The sequence below is a fragment of the Corvus hawaiiensis genome, chromosome 7, assembly GCF_020740725.1.
Source record: "Corvus hawaiiensis isolate bCorHaw1 chromosome 7, bCorHaw1.pri.cur, whole genome shotgun sequence".
Classification (NCBI taxonomy): domain Eukaryota; kingdom Metazoa; phylum Chordata; class Aves; order Passeriformes; family Corvidae; genus Corvus; species Corvus hawaiiensis.
In genome coordinates this window covers 16,668,112-16,686,693 of record NC_063219.1, presented here as the reverse complement: position 1 = coordinate 16,686,693, position 18,582 = coordinate 16,668,112, and the positions used below count along the sequence as shown (strand labels likewise).

At 40.6% G+C, this 18,582-nt stretch overlaps 1 long non-coding RNA gene across 1 annotated transcript in view; it reads right to left on the bottom strand.

Moving 5' to 3' along the window:
- Positions 1 to 18,254, bottom strand: part of LOC125328924 — a 51,697-nt gene extending 33,443 nt beyond the window's left edge. The window contains exon 1 of the long non-coding RNA XR_007204955.1: positions 18,060 to 18,254. This is a non-coding gene — a long non-coding RNA (uncharacterized LOC125328924). The remainder of the gene's footprint in view (positions 1 to 18,059) is intronic.
- Positions 18,255 to 18,582: the final 328 nt, after the last annotated feature.

Below are 18,582 nucleotides of genomic sequence, written 5' to 3'. Positions count from 1 at the left end.
AAATTCCTCGGGGAGGCAAGGATGAAGCCTGCAAAACCTCTGCTCAAGTCTTGCCAGCAGCATGCCCACGTCTCTGTGGAATTGCACCACGCAGCATCATTAGCACTTGGACTGTGAGGTGCTGGGGCTAAGGACTCTGTCAGTGATGAGTTTTGTCAATTGGTGTGTGCAGCTACAGCCTTTGAATGAATCATGATAAAGTATCAGACTGCCATGTGGCATCACCGGCCTGCTGTGTCAGGCAAAACATTGGATATCACGAAACGAATTAAATCAGAGTGAAAAAAGGCCTTGGCATATTTAAAGAGAAGAATGGTTTTACCCCTGCTGGAGAAGGAGACCAAAAAAAAAAAAATTGATTGCTCAAGTGTGCACGTATTATAAAGCTGTTGTTTACAGGAATGAGGCAAAAATAAAATCACTTGCTATTACTGACATAGTCTAATAACCTGCATTGCTTGATGTAGAATCTGCCCAGAGCTAATGACTTCAGGTCTTGCTGACTCTGTATGGCTCAGTTCCCAATGTCCTACTGAGCATATGAGGAAAATAGCCAGGTTTTGTACAAACACAAATGTTTGCTTGAGTTGAGCCCAGGACCAATAGAGTCTAACCATCATCTTGGGAAAGGAAGTTTTGTTGCCAAGTAAAAATTTAATCTGGAAGCTGAGAGTCAGTAAGAAATAGAGTTGTTTCCTCAGACAGTTCTCCTCTGCTATGAAAATCAAATCCGAGGTAAGAGGAGCAGATTGAAAAAAATTGTGCTATGATGATATCTAAATACCTCCTAAAAAAGATTTATGATTTTAGTCTAGTCCTGAAGGGAATTTGCAGAACTGCAGGACCACTGGCACTGATGTGGGGATTGCAGACAGCACAAATTAGGCTCTAAATAATGGATCAAAAAGAGGAGCCTCAAAAGCTACTTTTTATTGCTCTTTAGGGAACAGCACAGACTATTATAAAATACTGCAGGTTGTGAAGCTCCAGTAGAATTGTGTAGTTTAAAGCAAAAAAGCCTCAAGGAAGATGGGGAAAGCTCAGTGGCAGTGAGCTGGTGGAGCTACATCTCTGTGCAGTAGAAGACAGTAGCACACAGGGCAGGGATGTTGCGGGCACTGCAAACAGCCACATCCCAGTGGCCCTGCGCAGCACTCAGCCCCTGTCTCAGAGCTGTGTACAGCGCAGTGTAAACTTGCAATGCCTGGGTGATTCAGCTGCTTCCTGTCAATCCTACGCTCTTAAAATAAAGCTAAGGTGTCTCTACAGCCTGGTGAAGAACAGGAATCATGGATGATGATATTCAGGTATATCCATCGGGCTGCCAATACCATGTTTTATCTGAACATGTTCATACCAGGAACCATTTCTGTTCCTCGTCTCAAAAGGGACAGGCGTCACCGGCATAAAGCAGCCTTCGTGAATCCGCATCTTATAAAATGCAAGAGAGACCTGTCCTCAATTAAAGCTCTATAGCATGGTTATTTATGGCTCTTTGGGGTTTTTCCCAGTGATCTTTTGTTGGAAAAAAAAGCAAGAAAAATACAAAATCAATTATGATCAGACAAAAATTAAATAAAAATCATATATAAATAAATACCAGATAAAATATAAATTGAAATACAGGAGAGAACAGTAGATAATTTAATCTGAAACTTAAAGAGGCCAACAGCAGTGAGTGCTTAGCTATCTCCATGCAAACCAAGAGCTTGCTTGCCAGACTGAATCTCTGGTGGCCAGCTCTTTGCAGCTACATGCAAGATTCAGTAAGAAAACAGATGGTACACTGGAGCTTTGCTTTGTGAAGAATAATAGATGAGTAGATAGAGCCTCTCAATCTCAGAGTGGCACAGGGTGATCAGAATCCTAATCACAACCATGCTGTGATAAAAGGCTCTGGATGAAGAATGAATTAAGGTGGTTTGTTTGTTTTATCAATAAAAGTAATAGTGAGATATATTTCTTACAATTCTTTAAGCAGAAGACGACTTACAGGAGTGATACATACTGCTTATAAAGCAGTGTGAAGTGGGATAAATCACCCTGTCCATTTACTGCTTGTGCATTTTTTGCCTCTGTATTATCAGCAAGATTATTCCCTGCCTTCTGTAAAAATGGATAAGAATATATAAAAAATATGCAGACCAAAATTCTCCTTCTGGCATCTCTTGTCCCCTTACTGTGAAGGCTGGCGCAGGTTAGAAAACAGATCATGTGCTTTATGTTGCACTGTTTTGTTATTATGATACATTATAGACTAATGCAGGATTCTGTCATGTAGAAGTATTTGAGCAAGATTTCCATATTTGAAAAATAATTTCATGTCAAGAAGGTAATAACAAGTGAAATAACATCAATATAACTTGAATATTAGGACAGCCAAAAAGTAATGATATTGCAGCCTAAGGCATTAGAAGGAAATAGCTTAAATTATTCAGCAAGTAAAGTGATGTCATGTGGTCAATGCACTGCATGTTTCACATATCCCAATTAGAATTATTGTAATAATAAAGATTGATTATTAAGTAATAAACAGTGGCCAAACAAATTACTGTAAACATAAGTCAAATCTGCTAGGACAGCATATCTCTCTCTCCTTCCAGTTTGCAGAACGGCCCTTGACACAAACCAGAACTGAACAAGCAATTTTTCATAAATGTTTTCCGACTTCTTTGTCTATCTTGGAAATATAGATCAAGCTGTCTCTGAAGAAGTCACTGAAAAATTTGTGAACATTGTTTTCTCAGTGTATTACTGTCCAAGGTGGAATAACAACAGAAAAAAAAATTTCTTTTGGCTTACGTATATGGGACTGCTCCACAGTGCCTGTGCTGGTTGTAATAAAATGTGATAAACTGGGGAGGTCACACGTTTTTGCTTGTATTTCAGCAGCAAATTCATTTGGCAAAACCAAACTCATTTATGAACTTCTAGGTTTTTTACTGAAAGTAAAGAATGATTTATGCTACAGAGATTTTAATACTGAATTGAGTCCCCTCAAAAATGTTGATTTAACCAGACAAACTGCAAGGCCTCACAGCTTTCATGCAATGCCATTCCTGCCTTGTCTTTTGGAGGGCGTCAGCTGGTACAAAGCTGAGCCACAACATAGTCAGTAGCAGAGAATCTGTCCTACCATCTTCCTTCAAAGTCATTGTAAATAGTCTTTCCTCAGGACAAACTGGTCTTCCCCACAGACACGAAACTAAAGCTGAGTATTGGATTCCACAGGCTAACACTGAAAGGATTTATTAGCCAAAACAAAACCTTTCATCCCACAGCTTTCAGGCTATGGGATGTGATTCAATCTTGTTTTATATCCAAACACTGACAGAAAACCTATAAAACACCTATGTAAGCCCCTTCAAGACCTTCATGTTTGTTTTCACCCCTTCTGAATGTGTAATTCCCATTAAACAGAACTTCTGGCGTGGTGCTGTTGTTGACCTGTCTTCAAATGTTGCTCTTTCATTGATTCATTTGGTGCAAGCCTTCAGAATGCATAAAGTTGTAATTCCATTGTCTTAAAGGGGTTTATCACTAAGAAACAGCCAAGGAAATGGAAACGAGACTAGAATTTCTGCCTTATGATGGACAGCACTGCTGTGACAACGCAGGTCCGTCTTGCTTGTGTGGAGCAAAAGACACTGAAATACAGCTTATCTGGCAAAAACTTTTTCTTTTTTTTCCTCCATTAATATTTGGCATTGGACCACACAAGTAATTTAAAGCATTCAAGACCTATTGCAAAACTAACGATGGAATACGTAATTGACTGCAGGGTAAACATACTCGTTCAAGACTTAAAGCAGAATGAAGAGTACATTCCTGACTTTAGGATGTTAAAGGTGAAAAATTGGAGTCCTTTTTTCCAGATTTACCTTACTGAAGATGTCTGTCCACATTGTAAGTTGCTCTTAAGAAACACTTAATGAGAGGGGAATCCCTTTGGCCTTTTTAACCAAAGCTTTCCTCCCAGGTTACAGTGAACCAGTCCTCTCACAAGTCAAGGGTAAAGATGGTGAGCCTGAAAGACACTACCTGATGTTTCTAAATGCACAAGCAGCAAATAAAGAAATATGAGAGCCCTGCTTGATGCCCTGGATACTTCACATTTCCTGACCACTTTGCAGAGGACTTAACTGCGATACCATGCCTCTGAGACACTTGTTCAAATACACATTGCTCTCACCAAACCTCTCCTGTCTGTCTCTTGGCATACTGTGCAGTTCTACCCTCTATCAGATTTATATGCAATATACTCCTAGATCTTGAGATAAACTAACAGGCATCTGAAAGAGACCCCAAATGAAATATTCATGAACTGTCATAACATTCATAACCATTTTATGATTCTCTTTACTTGGTTGAACAACAACGCTTTCTAGCACCCTATTAAATCAGCTAGCAAACTTTATAAATCACCAGCTAAACTACATGAATCTGTCACTTCTTAATGTACTGTCTGGGCTCCAAAAATACTTGAGTACAGGGCAAAGTCATACTACTTATAGGACTCTCTTTGCTGTCGTTCTTTAACATTGATTTTTCTGGGCAAACTTTTACTGTGTTAGGAATTCACCATATTTTTATGATTGAGTTTACAAGACAGATATGAAAAACAGCTAAAATCTAACAGATATTTACTTTTGAAATTATGAAAATGTATTTAGCTTATCTAGGGAAAAAAAACCCCAACAAATTTGTATGAATTTGACAATTAAAATGATAACTTTTTGCTGGGTTACAGTGAATAGAATGGGGTTGTGCAGATCCCGCTAAAGCTCTGCAAGGCTCCTAATGCTGGACTGAAAGCTAACTCAAGCTGCTGGAAAATGATGTTAAATCCTAATGAAGGAAAGTGGAAGTGACTGGAATTGCTGAGGACACAGATGACCTAAAGAAGAATCAGACCTGTCCATTTCCATTAACATTGTCACCTGTCATTTGAGGGCCTTCTGGGCAGAGATCTTCTTGGCTGCCTGTACTGCACTTTCCCCACCTATCTCTACAGGAAAACAATAGCTCTCATACCAGCTTTTATCAATGATTTGCTGCCCAGCACCAGCACAGTCCTTTTAACTGTTGTATTTATGGAGTCAACACCGCACACCACATCGTCTGCCTGGTTTCTTCCTGGTTATATTGCGCTTGATACGCCAGTTTCTCTCTGTGCATCTTGCTAAAATCCAGAATCTATAAGTACTTAGTCATGACAAATAAACAGTTCTCTGCTGGCTGAGTTTGGTCACATCAGCCTAGAAAAAACCCTGTAAGTTATTGAATTAAAAAAACCCCTGCATCTAAACCAAAATAAAACTATCAGCTATTTCCTGAATTGATTTGCCATAATCACACCTGACACTTGCAATATTTTCAGCAGTATCTGTTCAGTTGGTAGCATTCTACAAGATCAAAGTTGCAATAAATTTTGTGTTCTGAAACTGAAATTTTCTTTGTCTGAGCACTTCACCCCTTTTCTACCATGCACTGGGTCTTACTGATTCACGTGACTTTTGCCCCTGAAGCTATGTGGAAGCCTAAGCACTATTTGAAGCTAATTCCTTTCCCATAAAGAGCTGGTAGACGACCTAGGTATTATTTGCACACGAGATTAGCCTTCTGATGCCAGTCAAGTCATCTATTCCTGTGCTGAAGTTAAGCACTAGTTTAAGTGCTTTGTCAGGTTAGAGGAACAGAGCAGGTTCAGGGCCCCTGACATCAGCGGGGGCCACTTACAGACACAAAATAACCTTTGGATTAGGCCAAGAGTATTTGTAACCTTTGTGAGAGCATGTGATACGTCTCTATATGTACCCATTTAAAAAATTACAGGCAAAACAGAAAATTTCACAGTAGACTGCAAAATTTTGGTAGATTTATTTGAATTTGTAGGAGCTTTTAGTTGTTAGTGGAGAAATATTGTGGTAAGTGATATGAAGTATGATTTTGAATTTCAAGGTCAGAACAGAAAAAAGCACCACAGAGAAAATTAATATTTTGGATATATTGACGTACTAACTTTTTTGTTTAAAAACATGAAATTAAATATTTTCATTAGCACTTCAATTTTTTTTTTATTTCTTTCTTGCCGTTAACAAGTAGCAGATCAGAGATTTGGTTTAGAGCTGGTTCTGAACAATCTGCAAGAAACTCCAGCCTTCATTTAGTAAAAAGCAGCCAAGTCCAGTCTGGTATTGTAGTTTTGGCTTCATTGAGTGGAATGGCAACACTCTCATTATCTTAAATAGGGGCATATTTTATTTTTTGTGATTATGTGCTATCACAAAGAATTCTAACATATTTCTTAATTTTTATAAACACTTCTCTGTAGAGCACATCTCCAAAAGATGAGTGTGCAAGGGTGAAAGAACTTTCCCTGGCTTCTTTTGAAGAAGCCTGTAGTTTATGTTGGAGGTGTAGTAAGCAACAGGAAACCTGTATCTACTGCAACTGCAGTCTAGATGTTTGGCTCTTTAACTGGGGAGGAGCATTTGCTTTGGAGATACCTTTCCAAATGTGGTTTATTGTACCTTATTGCAACAGAATTGAGTGTTGTTGAAGCTAGCAGAGCAATATGGCAAAGAAAATGTGCTAAAAAAGCATCACAAAATGGAAGTAATTGGAAATTTTTCACTGGAATGTTTTTCCAAAGGAGAATTGCTTTTGATGAATCAATCATTTTGACAGAGGATAAGCTTTTTCCTCAAAAGATTTCAGGTCATGAACTCTTAATTTTAAGAAGTTTATCTAATGAAACAAACAAACAAACACAAACCACCCCCCAACCCCCTTTTCTTTCATGAAATCTCATTTTTCTGCTCCTATATCTATTGTATTGCACTAACTTCAAACTTGGTAGTGCATTACACAAGTGGTATCCTCTGCAGCTGTTTGACAGAAGACTGCAATTTTGTTGCACTTCCTGTGTAAGGAACATAAAACCCAACATGAAAATTAATGACTGAAGCTTATTGTTTTAACTAAACTTGAAGAGCACTGCTTTTCAGTTCAAGACATTTTTTGTGAACATTCTAACTTACTACTGAAGTTTTGGATATGACAGCTATATAGAGTGTCAAACCTTCCAACTGAGATACTCCATTATGGGTCAAAAGTGGATTTGGTGTTAATTGTCACATCCCATAAGCTCCAGCTGAAATGTAATGCAATGATATCAAAATTCTGTGATGCACAATACAATATCTCATAATGCTACCAAAATTGATCTGGTTTCCAATTAGCTGCCATTTTGCTTTAGCTATTTAATTGCTTCATAACAATTTAATTTTGCTTCCTGAAGCAATGACCACATTTGCTAAGGAATTGCTTTTTCAGTTCTGGTTTGCAAAAAAACCCCAAACGCAATGAAAAACAATTTAAAGATTGGCTTAGGGGTTTCCTTCAGACATGACAATGGCTTGAAAAATCCTTTTGTTAAGGATGGAACATCTCAGTGACAGCATCTCACACCAATTTGTATTGTTAAAATGAAATATTTATATTCTTGATAGAGAAGGTGAGATTCTGTTGCTCAGTTGTGTTTGTCTAGCAACATTTGGGATATCCTAGGGTAGCAGTGACCTCTCTGCAGGGCTGGCAATGGGATACAATAACACTGAAGACATCCAAATTGCTCTGAGGCAGCAGGCAAAGGCTAGACAGGACACCCCACTCTAAAATGGCACTTGATGTCTGCTTTTTGGGTATCTGAATTGTTTCTATAAAATATATAACATTATGTCTGGATGAACATTTTCTACTGAATTAGGAGAGAAGGAGCTATGAAATCCATGTTTTGCTTCTGATAGACATATCTTGACAGAGACAGGTTACTTATGGACCTTGCCCAGATACCTACTAAGATAATGTCATGCTTGCAAACTAATGAAAATAAACAGAGTGCCTTGCTTGGGTAAAATCACAGGGGGAAAAGCATATGAAACCCACAGGACTGCATACTGTGTCTGAGTAACTATATTCCTTAATCCTGTAAAGCTCTATCGAGGGAAACTTGTCTGTCTGCTTAACCCTTAGGAGAAAAGAAGTGTTTTTCTCATCTGGATTTAGTTACCTAACTTTACCAAGAAATCTAGTTTCCCCTGAGACCCTTTTCCTGTCAGTGGAGGCAGGTGCTCTGAATTGCCTCTGAATTGCCTTCTGAAAGAGCCCAAGTCAAGCTTTACTCAATTGCTCTCTAGAAAGCTTATGGTTAGGGATGAGATCTCAAGGTCAGATAATCTAATATCATTCCTGAGGATCAAGCAACAAAAACTTTAAGGTTTTTTTTGACTACAAAGTCTGCTTTGGTTCCCTAGCTACTTTATTACCCATTGCACCTTTCATCTCCTATGAAAAAAGCTATTTCATAGAAGTGAACATTCTTTCACATGAGGTGAGGGAGACTGCCTTACATCAGACTTCTACAGGAGCAGAACAAAATATAGTGGTTTCGACTCTGCTTTCAGTTTTATCAGCTTGGATTTTGAATCACCAGTGGATATAATGAAATTACACAACATGTGTATTATGATAATTTGCCTTAATTACAGTTCTCAGAGATAATCAGATGAAGGATTACTTGAAGTATAGTAGTATAATCAATAGACAATGAGTAGAAAACAGTTAGATAACCTTTTAGAAGATCCTTGCTTTAAAAAAACCAAACCAACTAAGCCAAACCAAGTCCCCTGTACCCCCACACACGCCTTGAAATTTCTTTGAGGAGTCGTGGATTTATGGAATCCTGGCTTAAGAATGTGATCAGCATTTTTTATATAGACAGTCTAGAACTCAGAAATATGACAGATATGCATCACAACTGTGTCTAGATGGAAAAGTGGGAAAAAGATAATTTTGCAAGAAGAAAATAATTAATTCTTCTTTGATCATTGTCTGACAAAAAAATATATCACTTAATAAAATGAACTGTAAATAAACAGCACTAGATAATCTCCGATGCTGGGCTTTGTCCAATTAGAAGTTTGACTTACGTGGGCAAGATGAAACAACATAAGGCCAGCTGAACCTCATGAGACCTTTCTACTGCTCTTTTTGGGCATGGTCAAGGATCAGCCGGAAATTTATTCTCACAGCGCTGGTTTCTACTGCTTGTTTTGCCCGCTAGAATTTAGTAGTGCATGAAGGGGAGTTCTCCTGGCTCTAGGCGCATCTTCACTGACTTTTAGCATGATCCACTATCCACATAAAAGGAAACCTGGGAAAAGAGAGAAAGGCAGAAGGGAAGGCTGTAAAAAGGTGGCCTAAATCCATACAGCATGTTCTCAATGGCTTCTTTAGAGTTTGTGATCACTTCAGTGCCAGTCATGAGTACAATTAGACCTTCAGCAAGATTGAGACTCTGGCCCACAGTTTGATCTGCTTTGCTCAGCAAATCTCTGTTCAGACTTTCAGCACAGCAGATGTCTAGCTTCAGCTTCAGACACCTGAACACCCTCCAAATCAGCAACATCAGAGAAAAACTTCCCTGAAACTTCCAAAAGGAAAGCTACTGAAATGGGAATCAGATTTATACAAACACTGGGCTGGTAAATGAAAGGGGTGCCATTCTTTGATCACCATAGGTCATTACATTAATTGATACTCTTCAGAATCAATCTGGTCTGCACCAAAATCACTACAAAATAGAAATATTTTCATAGAATCATAGAATATCTTGGGTTGGAAGAGAGCTTAAAGATCATCTAGTTCCAGCCCTCCTGCCATGGGCAGGGAATTTTCCACTAGACCAGCTTGCTAAAAGATGCCCCATCTCACCCAGCCGTGAACACTTCCAGGGGTGGGGCATTCACAGATTCCCCGGACAAACTGTTCCAGTGCCTCACCACCCTCACAGTGCAGAATTTCTTGCTCGTATCTAATCTAAACCTAGACTCTTTCAAGAAGAAGTCATCATTCCTTGTCCTGTCCCTACAACCTCTTGTAAAAAGTCCCTCTCCAGCTCTCTTGTAGGTTTCTTTAGAGACTGCAATGTGCTCAAAGGTTTCTCTAGAGCCTTCTCTTCTCCAGGAAGAACAATTGTCAAGCTCTTTGTATCACAAAGCAATGCAAAATATTTTGCCATAATCTGTACACAAGTAAACATCAAGGGAATGGAAACGTGACTCTCATTTTATTCTGGGTGACCAGACTTTACTCCTTAGCATGGTGATTTTGGTAATTTCAAAAACTTGGGCAGTAATAAAGTTCTTGTACATTAACTAGCTAAAACTAATCTCCAGATACATGCAGCAAAGGAGTTATTTGTCAGGAGATGAATCCCATGAGATGTTGAACATCCTGGATCCAACTCAACAGAATATTTAAGCACATATTATTTCACTTCAAGCATAGGAGAAAGTCCTTTATTTAAGCTATAATTCTCTCTACTTAAAAAGAACTAAATTCTGTTTTACTAAGTTCATGAGCAATATAGCAGTGAACGAAACAACTCAAATGTTAAGTGATGCAAGTCAAGCTATAAAGAGCAAGCAGCAACAATAAGACTATTTGCTCTGGAAAGCCTGTTTCCGTTTAGCTTACAACCTCTCTGCTTTGCAACTGTCATCTTATATCCATGTTTTCTCTATCAAAGAGAGTTAATTCCTAAAATACAGTACACAGCATTATTAATTTCCTGAACAGTTCTCCTCCTTGAATGAGGCAGATGTTCTTCAGTTCCATACTGGCTGTCACCTTCAATTATTGTGGAGCCAGCTGAATTCTCCCTACAATCATGACTGTCACACTAGCTGGCTTGGAGAGAGCAGGCCTGGTCTGTTAGATGACACACATATGACTGCATTGTTCCACACCTCCTTAAGGATTCAAAATAAACTCTCCTGTAAAAAACTCTTTGAACCAAAACCTGTAGAACTATTGCAAAGCACTTAGTTTTGCTGAGTTTTGGGATAAATAATGACCTCAGCACTTTGAAAATTTCAATACATGTTGAAGTCCTAATGAAAATAATAGGTTTAAATGTTACCCCTCATCATAAGAGCCCGTGGACACAGGATTTATTAGCCTAGGCACAGCAACATTTTAATGCCGTTAGCTGAACTGAAGCAAGTTTTAGTTCTAGTGGCTAAGATTAAACTGGTGCATCACCACCTGTACCATTCCTAAGCAGGATATGGCTAGTAAATTTGAAAAAGGTGGCTCAGATATTTTTAGTACTGTGTTTTATTTTTCAAATTAGTAAGATAATTCCTATTTTGCAGACTGTTGGTGTCCTTCCTGTTCTTGTTTGTAAAAAATGTAATGAGCAATTTAAAAGAAAAAAAAAAGTGAACGAGAGAAAAAATCCACACCACAATGAAATATTGGCTTGTCAAGCACAAAAATATCCGGCACCTGACTGATACACTAGAATTTGGAAAGCTTCAGGACCCTGTGAATACAATGCCTATTTGGTGTCCATCAGAGGAAGGAAGGGTACAACATTCATAGACATGTTTTAGTCTTTTCATAACCTTATGAATGTATATGAGCCTGCTAAAGAGGTGAGGGCTTTTGGTTTGTTGTTTGGGGATTTTTTCCCCCCATAAAATGCATTCCAGATTACATGTTGGGTTTTATGCTTTTGCCTCCAGTTGTTGAATGCTGTTCTGTGACTTTGGTTAAAAAATTAAAAGAGACAGACTCCAATAATCTGAATTTAAAGAGTTGAATTAGGTATGTTCTCAAAACTACACATTCTAGCAATAGCTTTTTCATTGCTTCCAGCCTATACAAGCACAAGTTTGTTCAGTTAGCTTCTGGCTATGATCCAGTCAAATAGTTAGATGCTTGAATGAACTCAGAGAAATATTTTTACAGTATGAGGAATTTTGATTCTTGGCTACAGTATTTATCCTGAATTGCTTTGTCATGTGAGAGCTTAATTTTACTAGCTAGCAGATATACCATTGAAATTTCTCTTGCAATGTGCTTTAGCTCACCGGCTGTGACCCTTACATGAGGTCATCTACACAGCTGTTTAAATAAAACTATACACCATGATAACTCAGTGTGCTCCAGTCATGCAGAAATGTGAGTGAACAGCTTATTGATTTTAGTGTCTGACATGACCTGCTCATAATTAGGAAATCAATAACCCAGATACTTCCTCTCCTTTCCACCACCCACCTTTTCCCCAAATTCCAAAAATATCTCTGCTTCAAACAGTGCTGATGTTGGATTCCCATCCCAATTCTGCAACACAAGCATTTCTATAACAGTTTAATAATTTCCCACATTTTACTTTGGTCCAAAGGTCTGGATGGTGGTTGTGGAAGCAATTTATTAAATAGTACAAAATAATGTTCAAAAGAGATCTTAAAATATGGCAAGGAAATAGCAGGTTCTGGCTAATAATAAAATCACAACTACATTAGAAGAAAATACTCAGCTGACGATGCCGGTCAAAACATTGATGCCTCATCGTTTGTCCCAGTTGACAAAATAGCTACAGAGCGTGATCTTCTCCCATTGTTACCACATGGCAGGGAGGCCTTAGCCCTTTGCAAGGTGCCATCTTTTAACTTTAGCACCCTTATGCCCAGTTGACACTTCCCAGTTAGCTCCTCGCTAGGTACTGCTGGTCTTTCAGTGGATTTACAGAATGTTACAGGGCTTGAAAACATTTGAGGTTATTGCTCAAGAGCAGAACAGGGCATGCAAACAAACTAATGGAAGAGATCAAATATTTAAATAACACATGTAAAAGACTTCAGGCATCTTACATGGCATCTCAGAAAAGAGTCAATTATGGGGCACAGGAAGAATCTAATAATAACCAAAGTAGGCTACATGCAAACACTGTCATCCTGGCAAAAATTTGAAAGAAGCTATACAAATAGCAGTGAAGGAAGACAAATATGCACGCTCAGAGCATGCATACCCCAGAGTACCCTTTCTAAATCACCTTATGAGAATATGATCTGCCAAGCTGGGGGAATCCAAATTCAGATGTAGCTACATTTCAGCTGAAAAGCCTGCCAAAGCCAAGCTACTGTGCACTCCCAAACTGTCAGAAACACGCTCAGAAAAAAAATCACAGCGAGTACTTTTGTACTTGCCCAATTCTTTATACTGGCTAAGAAAGGAACACTGCACAGTGTTGCATCATTTTCACTAGGCTTAAAATGCAGAGGCAGCATGTAAAACCAGCAGGAATGATAATCAGGAGAGAATAATGCCGCAGGAAGCCCAAAGCAAGGACCCTAGTTTCAGCAAGTATTTGAAAATACACAATTTGCTTTCTTGCAGCTTCACAAACTGAGGGTTTTGCATGCATATTAAGGTGCTGACAAAATAGCAATGTATTCCAAGACAAAGCACAAGCATAAGAACCCTCAGAGAGACATATTAGGGAGTTATTCAGTGAATGTTGAAAAATAGGGTTGTCAAAAGGATTATTTTCAGTGTAAGCTTTTTAAAAATAAACATACATTTTAATAAACAGCATTCTCAGAAAGAATTTAGTTCTAGTACAACAGGTGTAAAGGTTCCCCCTTCATTTAAAGTGCTATTCCCTAGCCTACAGTCTTTTAAGCACTGTATAATTTACCACATTGGTGTAAGAGGATACACATTTGCTTTCATGAAAAATGTCAACATATTAAACTTCAGCAATGCATTGATATCCTTTGAGGGTTTTGTGATGAAAAAATCAGTGACTCCAGCAATTTTTTTTCATAGACTCAGTTGTATTCAGTGTAAGACTCCCCCAGACTCTAGCTTTTGGGATAGGTGGGGGGTTTACATCTTAACTGGCTTTCACTACTGTTGGGGTCCCTCCCCCGCCGTGTAGCCCTGGGAGAGGGGCCCTGAGGGCACAGACACGGGGTTTCCTGCCCCTGCTCAGCCTCGTTCCCATTGGTTGGTTTGTGTTTCCTGCGCGGGCAGAAGGACCCTTGGTCCCGTGACTGAAACAGTTCCTCGGCAGAGCTCCGGCCATGCGGCTGGAGAAATAAACATCTCTGAAACAGCTAGCAAGAATCTGTCTGTCCATATATATATTTCCTTTCCACGGGACTCCTGGTTTGATATATGCGTGTTGCAGGATCCCCACTGCAACAAATGGTGGAGATTTGTGAGCAGAACGATCCCCGATCCCTAAGCGACTGATTTGTGTGAGTAAACCCTGGAAACTTTGGATTCCTCTTCTTGGTTTTGCTTTGCTATTCCGTATCTAAACTATGGAGGAACCGTGGGAAGACTCTTGGCTCTCAGAGCCGCATATGGACATTTATCTTAAACTTAAAATGATTCTTGAACAACGATTTGTAAATTTTAGCTTGATTCAAGCTCAAAAAGAACTGAAACACTTCCTGGCATGGTTGTTTAAGAACTTTTTCTATGTTTCTTGGGATTTAATTATTACCAAGGACTTTTGGAAAACCGTTTGGACACAGTTAATACTGGAGTCAAGATATATGCCGATGGAAGAATATTTTCGTGAATATTATTTAGTTACCGAGACTGTTGAGCAATGTCAGCTGTGTCCTGGCGAAGGGAATCCTGGCGCAGGGACCGTGCGGCCCAGGCCACGTGCACCGAGCGCTCTGAGAGCAGCAGCGAGGCAGTTCCCGCGCGCGGGCGGAGCCACGCGAGCCGCAGTGTCGGTGGCGGAGCGAGGCGCGGCGGGACCCGGCGGTGCCTGCCCGGTCCTGTGCAGCGCGTGGTGGAGCGAGCCCCGTGAACGCCCGACCGAGAGGGGCGGCACGCGGGCGGCGGCTGGAGGCGGTGGCGGTGGAACGGAGCCGCGCCCAGCCGAGACGCGCGCTGGAGCGGAGCGCGGGGGAGTCATCGCTCGGGGGCCCGGCCGAGACGTGGGTGCAGCGCCCGGCAGCGGCAGCGAAGCTGCGACCAGAGGAGGCGACGCACGGAGAACTGAGCGGCGTGGCCCGGCCCGGCCCGCGCAGCCCCGAACGCGACCCCGGGAAGAGCGCGCAGGCACGAGCAGCTCCGACAATTCCAACACGGGAGCGACCGAAGGAGAGAGCAAAGACGCAGCGAGACAGAAAACAGCAGCCACTCGGAAAAAGGAAAAGATCATAGCAACTAAGACCTTAGGGATAGTAAAATGGTATAATGTTAAGCAAAATTATGGTTTTATAACAAGATGTGACAACCAGCAAGACATATTCGTGCATAGAACTGCTATTAAAAAGAATAACCCTGAAAAATGCATCCCAAGCTTGGGAGATGGAGAAGTGGTGGAATTTAATATTGTACTAGGGAGAAAAGGGTTACAAGCATCGCAGGTCACTGGGCCTGATGGTGTTCCTGTAAAAGGCAGTATATATGCAAAAAATCGTAGTCATGTTAGACAGTATCTCCATTGTAAACCCCCCCTACAGTTTCCCTTTCCTAATCCCACCTTTCCCTTTTACTCTATGTCCTATTACCCCCAGTGTATTCCCAATCCGTTTTTTCATCCATGGTTTCCCTCACAAAACCATGCTTTTGCCAATTGTTTCCCCAAAAATCCCTTTCCAATGCCGAGTGGGGGATGAAAAGGGGGAGGGAAGAAGTTAAACCCTCTCCTGCCTCAGTTTCCCCAAAAGCATGCTCAGAGAGTTCTGTCTCCCTTCTGTCAGCCCTAAGATGTTCCAGAGAATCTGTTTGGACATTTAAAGACTCAGGAGGGTGGCTTGTTTTGTTTTGAAACTGTTCTTGTTATGTTTATCCAGTTGTTTTCATTCTCCTTTTATTAAAATAAAACGGGTGAGGTGTTGGGGTCCCTCCCCCGCCGTGTAGCCCTGGGAGAGGGGCCCTGAGGGCACAGACACGGGGTTTCCTGCCCCTGCTCAGCCTCGTTCCCATTGGTTGGTTTGTGTTTCCTGCGCGGGCAGAAGGACCCTTGGTCCCGTGACTGGAACAGTTCCTGGGCAGAGCTCCGGCCATGCGGCTGGAGAAATAAACATCTCTGAAACAGCTAGCAAGAATCTGTCTGTCCGTATATATTTCCTTTCCACGGGACTCCTGGTTTGGTATATGCGTGTTGCAGGATCCCCACTGCAACACACTACCATGCTCTTGCTTTCAGCCTGCAGTGCCTGGGCTGTGTTTTGGAGGGCTCTGGCACATGTCCAGGCAGTGATGGTCTCTCTCCCTCTCCAGGGGAAATTCCAGGGCTTAAACACACCATTTCCCAGAACTCTAGGGTTTATGTGCTAAGGGTTTGTAATTTAACACATAACATGCACATATTGCCCTTCACAAAGGTTTCCATGATTTTTCTCAGAAACTTAAATATGCTTGTGGAATCAGTGTTGTAAATTTGATCAGTTCAGTGATATAATTTAGGATATGAGGCTACTCACAGCATTTTTGAAACAGAGCTAAGGAGGAAATAAGTGAGTGGAAATGAGATGCCATTTTGGGAGCAGGAAAGGGATGTGAGAATTTAAAGTGTGGGAAAAAAGCGTACAGAGTCATAGTTGCTCTCCTCTCAACCCAGACAAAACCCCAGAAAATATTCCCCCATTTTTTCCTTTGTATTTATCTTCAGAGTCCACAGAGCAATAGAGAATGTTTCTCTTTTTTACCAGAGTCTCTTTACTTGCCCCAAATTTATTTCCTCTGATCTTCACATCAGCAATACTGTGGCTGATCTTCATGATCCTACTGCAAAGAACCCCTTACCTTCTCCTCCTCACATTTTCATACAGTTAAGAGAATTAACTTCGTCTATCAGAAATCGTTAGCATTTAAAAATAAAAATAAATCTCTTTGTTTATGGATTTATCAGTTATGCTTACCTGCAAAACAGCAGAAACATTTAGCTCCCTCTGCTTCTGCCCCTCAGTGCTATTCCACAACAACTAAAAATACAAAGTTTATTTATTCTAGACTGGAAAACAGCTCTGCATTACAGGCTTACTATGAATGAGGTATAAAATGCTACAGCAATCTGATTAAATTGTGTTGTAAAAACCTTAAACCATGCTATATTCTTATAGCAGGACTAGGTTTGCTTTTTTTCTTTTTTAAAATGAACCCTGAAAATACTCTAATTCTTACTTCTGTAGAGTAAAAAAACCCCTTGCCATAGTCAAAATAAGTCCTAATCTGATTGCAGTAAACGCTTCAAAGTATAGCATACCACAGACCCTCCCTCCCATCCCACCACCTCCTCGCACTGATATTTGACTGAGGCTTTTCAGCATGTGCAAACATTCTGTTTCAAATGCGCTTCTCATCTTTCAGTGAACACCATGCCTAGGCTAGATGCTGTGGTTGTCTTTTGCATTTATTTAATTGGTTGTCATTTAACATGAAACACACGATGACAAAAGCAAATCTACTCCCTCTGCAATCACTTCTTTTGAGACACAAATGCCTGTGCCTCATCCTGGCTGGTCCTAGAACAAGCAGAGACTAGAAAGTACTGCTTGTTCCCTGGAATAAATTGTTAGGGAGGGTGTAAATTTGCATTCACTACCATTAATTAGATCGAGCTAATTACCAATTAACTCAATTTTAAAAGGAAACAAATGTTTAGTCTAAATAAATCCTGGTCTGTGTATGTGTGTGCTTAAGAAACTGGAGTTAACTTCTATGAGTTCATTTCATCAAGTAGAAGAAAAGTGAAGACTTACCACTAAGAGAATTAAACTCAAATAGAACAAAAGAGCATATCAGGAGTGCCAGATGCTGTATTTCTCACTTTGAGGGTGTCTGTGTCTGTCTTTGCACTGTTTTAACGCACTTTCAAACAAACGATCACTGGCACTTGAGGTCCTACAGAAGCAGTGAGTTTGGGATGAGTGCTTTCAAGGAGGCAAGTTTATCAAAGCTGAAACAAATGAGTGTTTCTGTCAGCAGTAATGCCAACTTATTCATCCCCTGTGTCCTTCTTAACTCCATGCTCTTCTCTCTGGTGCTCTTACCACAGCTGGTGTGGCTGCATGGTGAATGAAGTCAGGGCAATGATCCTATTTAGGAAAACTCCTTAAAGACAATAACTGCTATAGGCACTATTGTAAAGGAAGGACTTAGATGGAGAGAGTAGAATACATTATAAATGGGTTTTTTCCCCCCTAAAGATAGATCTGGGAAAGCCTTACCGTGAGGGAGGCTTCATTCTGTGCCGTGCCTGTGCAGCCCCTCAGGCAGGACCCGCATGCGGGGCGCTGGCGAGGGCTGTGCTGGCTGCAGAGCAGCGGTCAGGGAGCCGAGGGCAGGGCGCGCCGAGGGCAGAGCTGTGCTCCCGTATCCCCTCTTTCTGCCTTTTCCAGCTGAACTGCAGCGACAGAGCACCGAGCTGTCTGTCAACAGAAAGAGGGATTTTTTTTCTCCCAGTTGCATAAGGAAGCAGTCAGACCTTGCTGTTCCTGTAATTTGTCTCCAGCTCAGCTGACTAAGATGTACAAGTCAGGAAACGAACATCTTTCTTATCAATTTAACAGTCACTTTTTATAGGTGCTGTAAATTACACTGAGGCTATCCCTTCTCAGTTCACTGTCAGCGCAGCTGTCAGTCTGCAACAGAGCTCAGTCCATTTATGTAGCCAATTTCAAATATTTGCTACAGAAAAATGTTACCTCATAATATTTATTTAATACCTTGATGTAGCAGCAGTAGATTAGA